General features: G+C 52.2%; 1 protein-coding gene across 4 annotated transcripts in view; it reads left to right on the top strand.

The window, feature by feature from the left end:
- The first annotated feature begins 1,349 nt into the window (after positions 1-1,349).
- Positions 1,350-13,119, top strand: part of SCMH1 (Scm polycomb group protein homolog 1) — a 67,553-nt gene continuing 55,783 nt past the window's right edge. For all 4 annotated transcript variants that reach the window (XM_088536606.1, XM_088536605.1, XM_088536604.1 and 1 more), the window contains exon 1: positions 1,350-1,384. The gene's annotated coding sequence lies outside the window, so the exon portion shown is untranslated. The remainder of the gene's footprint in view (positions 1,385-13,119) is intronic.

Here is a 13,119-nt window from a genome sequence, read left to right as displayed (position 1 = left end):
CTCCCCTGGCGCAACTTGAGGCCATTTCCTCTTGTCCTATCGCTAGTTATTTTGGAGAAGAGACCTTCCCCACCTCCTTTCAGGTAGTCGTAGAGAGCGATAAGGTCTCCCTGGAGCCTCCTCCTCTCCAGACTGAACAACCCTGGCTCCCTCAGCCACTGCTCATGGTGTCTGTTCTCCAGCCCTTCCCCAGCCTCGCTGCCCTCCTTTGGACACGCTCCAGCACCTCCATGTCTTCCTTGTGGTGAGGGGCCCAAAACTGAACACGGTATCTGAGGTGCGGCCTCATAAGCACGGAGTACAGGGGAGGTGAATCCCTTTAGTGAAAACGTGCCGGCAGCTGGAGCAGATCCCCACGAACACCAGCACCCTACAGCCAAGGTGACCGCAGCGCAGTGGGCTGCAGAGCACCTTGCTGCGGCTCGAGCTTTGGCCAACATTGCTATCGTGCCCTCTGCTCTGCATTTCCATGTTGACCCCTGGGTTTCGCGGAAAGGCGAAGACGTTAGTCATGTCAGCGTGTGCTTTGGGGAGTTCTCAAGTGCCTTCTCACAGAGAACGCCCGTCAGGTATGTCCACGAGCGTCACCGCAAAGCCATGTCGCCACTGTCCGGGTGAAACACCTCTCTCGTGAGAAGTCAGTTACCCAGTGCAGTCCTGTAGATCCACTGACCGTTCACACGAGTGGCCATGCAGACGAGACTGGATCTTCAGAAACCAGTACATTTTTTTCCCTGGAAAGCCAGCAGGCAGAGGACACAATCGTGCGCTCCGCATTCAGCTGCAGCATGACCTAATTGCTATTTTAGCTGCACGTCTTTCTTCTTCACTGGCAGCGTCTTGCAAAGGAAGCAACACCTTCAGCACGGCAAATCCAGCTGCCAGAACACCTGGAGGGAGCAGCCGGGCTGTGGCACCCGCAAACCGGACCTTGACCTCCATGAGCACCGCGAGAGCCTAGATCCTGGGAGGGGGACAGTGACACCCGGAGCTGGGGACAGGGCGGCGGGTGGCGGTGTGGGGAGAGCTGCTCCCCACGGCCACGCTGACCGTGGGCCGTTTCAAGCCGGGGAGACACTTCAAGTGTCTGACAGCAGCCGGAGCGCTAGCGAGGACACCGCCAGCTGGGACGAGGGCCAGGGGACCCCGCGAGCCCCCGGGTGCGGCGGGCAGGCCCGTGCCCGGCGGCTGTTGGAGGGGGTTTTGCCCTAGCGCAGGCAGCGCCGAGGCGGCGCCCGGGGCCGCGCGGGTGTCGGGGGCGGCCCCGGCGGGGGGCGGCGCCGGGCCGGGCTGGGCGGCGCGGCGGCCCCTCCGCCCTCACTGCGCATCGCGAACATGGCGGCGGCGGCGGCGCGGGCCTGAGCAGCGCTGGGCGGCCGCGCAGGTGAGGGGCGGCGGGGCCCGCGGCCTCGCGGCGCCGCGCGCGGAGCGGGGCGGAACGGGGCGGAGCGGGCGGCCCCGCGCGCGGCCTGCGCGGCCCGGTCCGGTCCGGTCCGGCCCGGCTCGGCGCGGAGCCGTCTCTGAGCGCGGCCGCGCCCGCGCCAGGCCCCGCCGCCGCCTGCAGCCCCGGGGCGGCCCCGGGAGGCGGCGGCCGCCACAGCCGCCCCGGGCGCCGGCACCTGTTGGAGCCCGGCCGGCCGCGGCGGAGCCTCCTTGGCCGCCGCCGGCCTGCGCGGGGCTGGCCCGGGGGGAAGTTTTGGGGAAGGGGGTTTGTCCCCCGGCTCTGGAGCGCGGCCGGGCCGGGAGGCGCCGCGGGGCAGCTGCGGTTTGCGGAGGCCTCCAAGTTCCTGCCGCCGCCAAGGGCAGCGGCTCTGCCCCCGCCGTGGGTGATTTCCCCATGGGCATCTCGTGTGGAAGGAGAGCGGGCGCCGAGCGGTGCCAGGGCCGGTGCTAGTGCTGCCGGCCCGCGTAATTCCCGACACTCTGGTCCTCTCATCCCTGTGTGAGCCGTGTGGGACGAAGTGCCGAGGCTGCAGCGTGTTGGGAGGGCGGGCGAGGGTAGAGCTCGGAGCCGGACGGGCATCGCTTGTGCCGCGGCCCCGAGGCAGCACTGCGGGCAGGGCCATCCTGCTGCCGGCAGGGACATCCCGTCCTTGCCGTCCCGCAGGGCTGGCAGGAAACGTCGGGTTTCCCCTCAGGGCCGCGCAGCGTCAGGCACTCGAGGGGAACCACGTTGGGGCTGCTTAGGAAGAGTGAGAGGTTTAAAAATAAAAGCGGTGTCAGACCCGTGCCTGCAGCGCTTGCCCGGGTTTAATCTGCCCTTGGAAGCAGATGTAGTCGTGCCCTGTGTAGTCGTGACAGCGCTTTGGAGTCCCGATGATCAAAAGCAGGGATGGGAAATCTCAAGACGTGGCCTAAGTTGTGGACGTGCCAAAAAAACTGCATCCCTCTGGCGTTTGGGTTCAGCAGCGCTGAACACCCAGACCGATGGTTTTTGTGGGTGAAATAAGGACGTAAAGACCGAGCTCGGTGGTCGCCTGCTTTGATTTCTGGCGTCGGTTCTGTTTATGTTGTTGTTGATAGGAAGCGCCGCGTTCCTGAGTGGCTGGGAGCAGCCATGTGGTAGCTCCTCTTCAGCAGCCAGTGGGAAGCCACGGGGAGGAAAATATTTCCCCGTATCGATTCGGTTGCCGCGATAACTGCACGGTGCTGGTTAAACGGCGGCCGCGCGCGGGGGAACAGCTACCTCTCCTCCCTGCCCGTAGCTTCCTCTTTGCTCCTGAAACTTATTCTCCTCCTTTTGCTGGCCAGGATGGGATATGCTGAGAAGCTTCCTGGAAATATCTGCAATATAAGATTATAATTTTGTACTCCTCTGACACTTCGGGGCTGTCACCAAGGCCGTTATGTGGCTTGGTTGTATGCAGGGAGTAAAAGTTGCTGCTGAAGCTCAGTACAAGCGATGGGGGCTGCAGCCTTAAGGGGGTAATTCAGAATCTGCCAAGCAGACGGTGTGAAAACACACGGAGGTGGCGGTTACAATAGGTAATTCAAATACACATATTCCTGTGCTGTATAAGAACTTCTATTTAGCAAAGCTTAAAACACACTTTGAGGGGGAGAGCTTGGCCATAGCTGCTCCTGACTCGGCATTTACAGCGTAGGGAGTTGTAAATCTACATCTTGATAATTAACTTTTTAGTTAAGTATTTGGTCTTAAATAAATCAGGTGATTATTCCAAACAAAATGAATCTAGAATTTGGAGCAAGACTGGGAGTTTTCTAATCACTTCAGATCCTCCACTTTTTCCTGTCTATAAAATTCTACCAATGTTTACTTTCCAGTTACTTGCCTGGAAACTTGGTGAATTTTGTATTCCTCATCTGTTGTCTTTAAGCGAAAGATGCTGTTAGGGTATAAAATGTGAGTGTTAGGTGAGCTTTGTCCTTGCCTTAAGTGTAATTTAAAGGAATCTGGGAAACTTTGTTTCATAGCCTCAGGCAAAATGTGTCTGGAAAGGACCTCAAGAGGTCTGTTTCCTTTGCTGGGTAAGATCAGGTGCATATCTAAACCATCCCTGCCTAATGTTTGTTCTGTTAAGGCTCTTGCTCATGGCAGTTTTGTACAGAGCGTAGCTCCTAACTCCGAGTTTAGGCAGTAACTAATTCCTGAGTATCCTTGCTGTTAGATTTAGCTCAAACACCATGAAAATCTTCCTCTGTTTCACAGTTTAAGCCGCTTTCTTCTTCTCTGCTCTTTCAGGAGCATGGAGGGCACTGTATTCCTTGCATCTCTGCGGCTGTGTTTTACATATTTGAAGAATTAGCTTATTTGTCTTTCCTGACCTGAACACGCTCTGTTTCTGTGCTCTCCCGCCTTGTTTTCTGGACCACAGATTGTTCTCTCTGCCCTCCCGTGGGCTTCCCGCTGTTGGCCCACACGTGTCCTAAGGTACTGGAGTTGTGCTGGGCCAAGGCTGCTAAGGTAGGACGGTGCTAGTTGAGCCTCTTGGAGCAGCAATAAGCAGCAGGCTGAAATGGCTCCATTTTAGGTATGTCTGAGTACAGTTATGTAAGAAAATAATGCAGATCTGGCTTTTGAATATTTATCTGTTGAACTGTGTGCTTGTGGCAGCAGACTTGGCTTGATGTTCTTACGTGCTGACTCTGCAGCAGTGTGCTAGTGCTGTGGGCTCCGGTGCTGCTCTAGGTTAAAGTGTGGCCTGTTTGACTCTCTGAAAGCATTAATGTTTGCACCTAGCTCCCTATCTTTATTTCTTCTTTGGCTGCAAGTAAAATTCAGTTTGGGATGAGACTAGCAGGCTTTGAGTCGTTGACTTGTCCATGTATGTCTTAGCAAGCTTAAATTCTCTCAATTTCTCCCTTACCAAGCTTAAAAAATACCCAGTGTGTCCAAAGGCTGGGCTGGTCGTGTCAAATAAGCCTCTGGTGAGGGTTTCTGAGCACCAGCACTAGCGCATTGCCTCGTGGTTTTGAAACCATGCCCTTCTTGAATGTCTGCATAGACAGCAGTGCTCCCCAGGAGTAAACTTTTGGAGGAGCTTCGATCATGAGCTGCCACGGAGGTGACGGGCAGTCCAGCCATTGCTGTCGACCACCCGGTGCTCAGTACTTTAATGCCAGGACAGTGCAGTCTGAGTTGTACTTTTTATGGAATACAGAATAATACTTGCCTCTTCTTTGATGGTTTCTGGCAGCCAACCACAGGTGGGTTTAAGCCCTGTCATAGATGGTACTGATGGCTTCAGGGTTTGTCCAGGCACCTACCAAATAATTCTCCCCCCGGAAAAGGGATTTTAAAGGGAATTGGAGGCAGTGCCTCAGCTCTCTGAGCTCATAGGCGAGCAGTTTTGTGCAGATTCATCCCCATCAGGAGCTGAAGATGTTGGACTGTGGCTGAAGGAGAAGGTGAACGTCCTGGTTCATTTGGATAACATTTGGATAGCCACCTCTCAGGAGGCAAGGTGGACAAGAGTGTTGTCTTGAAACACCGCACACTTGCAATGCTACAGATGAACGAACCAGCACTGGTCTTCCTGAGATCAGAATTGATTGAATTAAAAGGCAGTTTGCCTCCTCCTTTGTTGGTGCTCAGCGTTGTGCTCGAATCAGAGCTGGGTTCCCTGCTGCAATGTCACAGAATCCCAGGACGGTTGAGGTTGGAAGGGACCTCTAGAGATGACCTAGTCCAACCCCTGCTCCAGCAGGGACACCCAGAGCAGGGGCACAGGGCGGCATCCAGGCAGGTTTGAAGATCTCCACAGAAGCAGCCTGCACAGCCTCTCTGGGCAGCCTGTGCCAGGGCTCTGGCACCCTCACAGGAAAGAAGTTCTTCCTCACATGGAGATGGAACTGCCTGGATTTCAGCTGGTACCCATGACCCCTTGTCCTGTCCCTGGCCACTACTGAGAAGAGCCTGGCCCCATCCTCCCTACATTCACCCCTCAGGTACTTGAACATGTTGGTCAGATCCCTCTCAATCTTCTCTTCTCCAGACTAACCAGGTCCAGCTCACTTAGTCTTTCCTCACACGATGCTCCAGTCCCTTCATTATCTTCGGGGCTCTGTCCTGGACCCTCTCTAGCAGCTCCATGTCCCTCCTGTCCTGGGGAGCCCAGAGCTGCCCCCAATGCTCCAGGTGCCTCCCCAGAGCTGAGCAGAGGGGCAGGATCCCCTCCTGGCCCTGCTGCCAACGCTCCTCCTGCTGCAGCCAGGAGCCCATTGGCCTTCTTGGCCATGAGGGCACCCTGCTGCCTCATGGGGAACTTGGTGTCAATCAGGACTCCCAGATCCCTCTCCGCGGAGCTGCTTTCCAGCAGGTCAGCCCCTAGTCTGTGCTGGTGCCTGGGGTTATTCCTCCCCAGGTGCAGGACTCAGCACTTGTCCTTGTTGAACCTCAGGGGGTTCCTCTCTGCCCCACTCTCCATCCTGTCCAGGTCCCTCTGAATGGCAGCGCAGCCCTCGGGAGCGTCTGCGACTCCTCCCAGGTTGGTGTCATCTGCAAACTTGCTGAGGGTGCCCTCTGTGCCCTCATCCAAGTCATTGACGAGCAAGTTGAACAGCCCTGGGCCCAGAACTGCCTCCTGGGGACACCACTGGCCACAGGCCTCCAACTAGACTGGGCCCCTTTGTCACCCCGCTCTGGGCTCTGCCATCCAGCCAGGCCTCAATCCACCAGACGTTGAGGGAGCTGTTTTGGTTCCTGTGTTGCCAGAGCTGTGTTTTGTGCTGTGCGTTCAGAGAACCTGCCTCAAACTGATGCCCTGAGCGGCCTCTTCGGATTAGTCAGGAAAACAGCCTCTCCTGGTGTGTGCTGGGCTCTTCCCTCGCGCTGCTCCGTGGTCCCTCAACTCCGTGTCCCTTTTTCCGGTGCAACGTGACCTTTCTTGCCAAAGTCACTTAAGTGAGGCATGAGAAATGTCCTCTTTACACACTGGGAGTGTTATTTAAGTCAAGGCAGAGCGAACAGGCAGCAAAGATGATGAAGTCTGATGTGGGAAAATGAGGAAGTTAAACCAATTCCGTTTGCTAAAAATAAGCAGAGTGAATGTTCTGCTGCCCGGGGGCTGCTGCTCATTATAAGCCAAGTATTTTTTATTTATTTATTTATTTTTGTCTTGCTCTGGCGAATTTAAAAAAGATGTTTCAGTCACCAAAAGCAGCAGCCCTTGTGTGATCAAATTCACATGCCTAGGAAGAAAGTCTTGGTTATTTCCCTATTTCTAGAAGTGACCTTGAAGGATTAGCTGCACCTAATGTTTCTTGATAGAGGTTTGCCTAAGCCGTTCTTAAAGATTTTCAATGATGGTGATTCATGCTTTCCTCAGCAGCATATTCCAGTGCTAGACTATTCATATGATTAAGCAGCTTTGCTTAATGTCTGGCTGGTATTGCTGTATTTTAACCCCGTCATTTTGACAGTCAATCTTCTCTTTGCCGAGGTACCGAAGAGGAGAAAATACCCATAAATATGGAAAAGCGGCTGTTTTGCAGGGTTTGACCTTGGCGCTTTGCTGTGATGTTGGAGAGCTCCTGCTGGCTCCTGGGCGCTGCCGTTCGGTTAGTGACACGTGTGACTGGGGAAGCCACCGCCGTGGCTGCTGGCTGTGCTGTTTGGGCCAGGGCTGCAGCCCTTCGTCCGCAGTGACGCCGGCGCAAACGCGGTGCTCGAGGTGAAATGTGCGGTACCAAGACTGTCCATCCCCGGTTTGCTCATTTCCCATTATATTCATGCTAAAATGCGGGCCTCCAACATCTTAGGAAGGTTCTTGTTTGTACTGCGTCTCATAAAAACCAGGAGAAGCCATTAAAAGTTACATTGCTTCAGAGCACGGTATCGAGATGCTGTTAAAAGTATTGCTGAGCAGGGAAGAGCAGCGCGTTGCTCTGGCACAAGGAGGGGTTTTTGTCTCCTTTGGCTGTAGTTGAATGTTTTAAGATAGGCATTTGCTGTGGGGCTTCATGATTTGCACCTAATTTCCTATCTTTTCCTATGATAAGAAGTCTGCTTGTAGTATCTTTAAAGCATTACCATAACATTTCTTCCGTTGCTGTCATTGATAATGTTTTGAAGCGAATGATCTCAAATTGACATTTATCTGTGATTCCTACCGAGAGGAAGTGAAATCCAGGCCGCTTGGTATTGATGGGAACGTGTCCCTGTGTAAAGCAGTGAAGATGCTGAAGCTCTTGGTAGGGCATGAAGATTTCTTAGTGTGGTTACGCTGCTTCCATTCTGTGTTTTGCATGCCTTAGGATCCGCTAATTGCTATCCCTGGGGCTCACATTTTCCTGGATTACATTTTTGAACTGAAGGTTGCTACTCTTTGAAAGGAGATGTTGGAGACCAGCGTGCATGACTCTCCTCCGTGATGCTCCTGCCCTCGTGCCTGGCCAGCTCTTGGGAATATAGTGCATTACATGTAGCCACTGTGGTTTTATGTACTAAAACTCCAATTCTCTTCTGCTCCAGGAGAATTCCTGGAGGAACGTATCCCTAGAATGTGTTCCTAGACCGTGTTCGTGTTGTCCCTCTGTGGCCCTGGGTGCTGCCTGTGGTTGGATATTGTAGGGTCTGATGAGGAAAGCCCTTGTGTTTGTGCATGTCTTAGCTCTGCATTTCCCCAGAAAGGAATAATCTCTGCTGTTATTCCTGCCTTAGTGGTTTTTTCCCACTTCAGTAATTGTGTCGCCCGTGGTTCCCGTGTCCTGCACTGCACATGACTGAGGTTTGTGGGATTCCCCAGGTTCAGAGCACTTGATGCCGGACTCTGTATTTCTGTCACTGCACTTGGGCACCTCACAAAAATGCTTTTGCAGCAAAATGCCTTTGGTAGGTGACTTTGGGCATGGTTTACATAGCACAGCGGGTAACTGTGACCCACCGGTCTCTGCTTTAATTGCACATGTGTGCACGTGGGTGCTGCTCTAAGGGGTGTGAAACTGGCAGCTGGCTGGTTCCTCTGGTTTCTCACGTGTCCCTGCCAGCGAGTTCGGTTCTGCAGCACCAGAACGAAGGCAGCAGGTGCCACCTTCATCCCCAGCGTGGCGAGAGGGTCTGGACCCTGCTGCGCATTGACAGTGCCAAAGGGATCAACTCCGCCCTGGCATCATCTGCTCTCTGCCCTCTAATTCTGGGCAGCCCCACTGTTGTGCAGGGTTACAGGAAGGCTCGGGGACACCTTCGTTATCTGCACTCGTTTTCCCTCACTCTGAGCTTTGCTCTCCTCTCTACGTTGCTGAGACAATATCTGTGTGCGGATGGGGCAACTAGACTCAGTGCTACCCACCCACCAAAGGGCCTGTTTTGTTACGAGGCTTCACACTGATGCCAGCCGGGAAATCTGCAAATTCCCGTGCTATTTGCCAACTCTATGAGCAGTGCAGAATGTCCAGCAGGTAGTTTAATGCCCAGCAGCTCTGCTCCGGAATGCTGGATTTCTCGTTGGCTGCTCGGCTGGAGGGCTCTCCAGCTGCAGGATGGGCTTTCAGTGGCTTGTGGTTGCATTTTCTTTTCAGCTGGCGTCTGCGGTACCTACACGTTCTTGCCAAAATAAGAGATTCCACAGTGACAGTTGACAGTCCCATTTTTCCTTTTTTTTTTTCGTTTTTTCCATGGTTTCTAAATTTTTGACCTTTCGTGAATGTAAAACAGCCAAACCACTTTTTCTTTACATAACCAAAACACTGTTCAGATTTCCTTGCAGTGTTTTTCCCTCTCTCAGGTAGCAATCCTCCTGAGATCACGTTCCTGCTAGATCGCTGCTTCTTCTCTTATTAAAACGTACGGAAGTTTTGATGGGCACTTGGGAGAATTTCTTTATATCCCGACTTTGCAGCTCGGAGAGGAAATTTCACCTCTTGCAGCAGATTTGCAGTTTCGACTCCTGGGACTCCCGCTCCTGAAGCTGCAGATGAGACCAAAGCTACACGCCGGATAAATATAGCAAGCAGTAATTAATACACATCCGCGGTGCGCTGGCTCTTCTGGGCTCTCTAGACGTGTTGCCCTGCTGCAATTTCCTTGCTTTTCGTGAAGGAATCGATGCATTAATACAGCTCGGCAGCAGTGGGAATACAGAGCCGGGCCGCTCGCCGGCTGCCGGCGCCCGGCCGCTCCGGCTTCCCGGAGCCGCTCCGAGCTCCTCTGCTCCCGGGAGGCCCCGGCTTGGCCGCAAGGCCCGGGGACGTGGAGGCCGCTGCCCTCGTGTGGGCAGGGGGGACGATGGCACAAATCGTCCCGGGAGGCACCCTGGTTCTCAGGGTTGGGCTCTCTGCGTTATCCAGCCACTATTCCAGTTTATATATATATATAAAATATGTATATGTATGTATACACCCACTCTTCACTCTTCCCTTGCAGGCACGGCAAATCAGCTGGAGCTTTTTCACTAATATCCCTCATTTAAGCAGGAGGAAGCTACTGCTGGAGTTGTTAGAAGAAACTTAACTCTGAATCTCAGGCTGCTGCCTGGCCGGGGAGACCTTGGGCTTTTTGCTCTGTGAGGACTTGTGTAGTGAAGGGGTCGCTTTGCTTTGTCTCTTCTGAAGAACTTCTGTCCGATTCAGGAGGACAGAGCTAATGGTATTTATTGGATCTGCTCGTATGGATGTGGAGGCAGTGACAGCTTTTTGTCACCCTTAAGTGAGCTGTGACTTTGGAGTCACTGTCCGTTTCATTCCCTTAATGCTGCTTACCAGCTGGGGACTGAATTGAATTCTGAGGACGCGACTGTATCAGTGCTGGATCCCAGCCTGCCGCTGCAGCAGGGTATAAAGATCATTTCTTGACCCTAGAGAGCTTTGTTTCTGGGTGCTGGATGAGAGAAATATTGAGATTTTGTCATAGGAATGGAGCCTGTCATGCAAGTTAAGTAAAATGTACTTGGAGAGGCTGCTTTGATACCAACTGGGGCTTAAGGATAAAAGTTTTCATCTTGCTTATTTTCCCAAGGAATGTTACAACATTCAATTTAACCATTAAAATCACTTACAGAACTGACGACAAGGCAGGAAATGCTGTTCTAGATATATATAATGACCATCTTCCTCCACTTCTCTAGGATCTCTCTCATAGCAGACGGGGGTCCTTTTGCCCCCTGTGTTTTCTTCAGGCCCGTGTCGCCCTCAGCTCCCAGTTCCCTTCCTGCAGGTTTGGTGGAAACACTTGTCCTGTGGGTCTGTCCTCGGGGGCTCCCTCCTCCTCCTCTGCACGGGGAGACTTGGGAGGTGCATGGGCATGTAACGGCTTCAATCATCTCCTGCCCCTCTTCCTCCAAGTTTTTGCTCATTTATGTTTCTGTTGGGTCTCCTAATTACCTCTCCCATTTTATTTTCCACCTTCAAACTGCTCTTTCCTGCTTGCTATCTCCTGAGGATGTTATGCTAAAACTTTATAAAACTTAGCAGTAATTAATGCAGAATCTGCCTCGAATTTTGGCACTGGGTTTGGCGAGCCTTTGCCCTGTCTGTTGTGACATTCTCAGTAGAGACACAGCAGGACTTCAGGCATTTCTTTCTGAATTATCTCATTTCTTCTTGCTAGGGATAGGATATATATTACTTCCCCGGAAATACTTTCATTTTGTTAATTAGTACCTAGTTACCTTTGTTAATTAGTTAATTAGTAGAGCCCAGCTGAGGGTGAGTGTAAGGTTAATTCTGTGGGTTTTTTCTCTCTCTATTTGGAGAATCCCAGGTGGTGAACAGGGACCTGTGAGGAGTTCGCACTGTGGGGCACCTTTCTGGTGCCACGTATATACAGCAACTACCATCAGGAGAGGAGTCACAGTTTACTCTAGGAGGGATGTTTCGTTCCCAGTCATGTCGTGGAGAGAGAAAGGTTGTCCTGACAGCACATAGTGATAACACAGGCGGTTCAGGGGCAGGAACATCAGCCGGGATCGTAGGGATTCAGTCCCTTGCTTTGGCAGGTTCTTCTCGTGCGGCACTTGCTCCGTTTCCTGCATGTAAGAGGCTGCCTTTGGGGAATGCCACGGAGATACTCATCTATTTCAGCAACATGTTTATCTTTTCACTTTTGCTAATTGACTGTCTCGCCCCCCCGAAATACACCCACCTCTTGCAGTCATCTGGACTGCCGGAGCTCCCTGAGCTTTACTTGGGACCCAGGTGAGCAGAACAGGGACCCGCTGCTTGTGCAGACCTGGGGTGACCCGCAGGCTCGAGGGGCATCTGCGTGCGGCGCAGGAGCCTCTTCACCCCGGGAGAAGGAGAAGGCCCCAGCAGCTGGACCGACAGCAAGGGAATCTGCCTGGAATAATTCAGAAACATAATGAATCTTGTTAACCCTGAGTGTAATGACAGGGGAATTTGTTTTCTGTGGTTAGTGTAAGTCTGCGCAGTGTCAGACAGGCTTCGCGGTGGGATGTTCCCACTCCCTGGCATTTGGAGGCAGCCCAGGTCTTCCTCCAAACCTTGGGCACTTCTGCCCCCGGGAAGAACAGTTCATAATTCCCCGTTTCCCTCTGGCCTGCTTGGTGGGCCGTAGATTTTGCATGGTTTTTACAAAGCAAAACCAGTCAGAAAACAAAGGAGTTCCTTTTTTTTTTTTTTTTCTTTTTTTTTCATTGATTCAATGTGTATGTTTCTTACAGTGGTCAAACTTGCTCTTTCTAAGAGGATCTGAAGAGCCAGAGCTCCATTTTCCACTGAAATAGAAAGGATAGAAATGGAGCGGGCAAATTTTAACAACCAGCTCATCAGCAACTGCCTCAAACGCAGGATATCTACCTGGGCTTGCTTTATTTCTTTTTTCCTTTCCTTTTTTTAAGCTGTTCTCTGTCTCCATTTCTCTCAGCCAGAGGGTCCTGTTCCTGGAGCATGCTGAACACGTGTGTATATATATATATTTTTTTTTTTTCTATTGGAATCCCCTGAATCTTCAAGGAGAGCAAGGTTTGTTCACAGTGACGTTTCATTTGGAGCTGAGGCCCATGCTGAGGCTTTTGTGAGAGAGAAGCGAAGTGTTCCTGGAATCCCAGGGGTTTTCCTTCCTTTCCCCAGCAGTCGTGCCAGGCGGCGCCGTGTCCTTCGGCTGAGCCACGTGCCTGATGCTGCAGCTGTCATCTTCCAGCAGATTGATCCATCTCCTCTCCCCTCCGACCTGAAGGTGTTCAAAGGGAGTCACAGAGGTGATGTTTTCATTAGAGACATGATCTATCCAAGTTCTTCACATGCTTTTTCCTTTCCTCCCTTACAGTATGGTCTCCGCTGAGATTTGGCCCAGGGTTTAGGGAAATGCAGTGTTCATGGTCAGATCTTAGACGCCCCTTAAGATCTTTCACAAGAATGTTTCTGAAGAGCCAGCCATGAAGCCTGGAGTTTATCAGTCCACTTTTTACATGATAGATAAAATTAGTTCCAGAGAAAGCAATGTTGGAAAGAACACAAAATATTTCTGGTACAAAGAGAAGCAATGGCTTGCAGCCATTAGGGATTTTGGTTCACTAGTCCAAATGGAAATAAATTCATTGTTACAGCATTTCATTGAAAAATCTCCTAGGATGAAAACGAGCATCTTTAAGCCCTAATGACAGGTCGGCATGAGAGATACTTCCCCAGCTGCTGTAGCTTCATCTGACTTCGTTCAGAGCTGCTTTGCACTAACACCAAGAAACCAACCTCCAGTCTTGTGCA

Source organism: Tinamus guttatus, unplaced genomic scaffold (assembly GCF_059628265.1).
Source record: "Tinamus guttatus ecotype Peru unplaced genomic scaffold, ASM5962826v1 Tinamus_guttatus_pri_ptg000678l, whole genome shotgun sequence".
NCBI classification, from domain to species: Eukaryota; Metazoa; Chordata; class Aves; order Tinamiformes; family Tinamidae; genus Tinamus; species Tinamus guttatus.
Note: the sequence above shows the minus strand (reverse complement) of the source record. Positions and strands in the feature narration are given on the sequence as shown.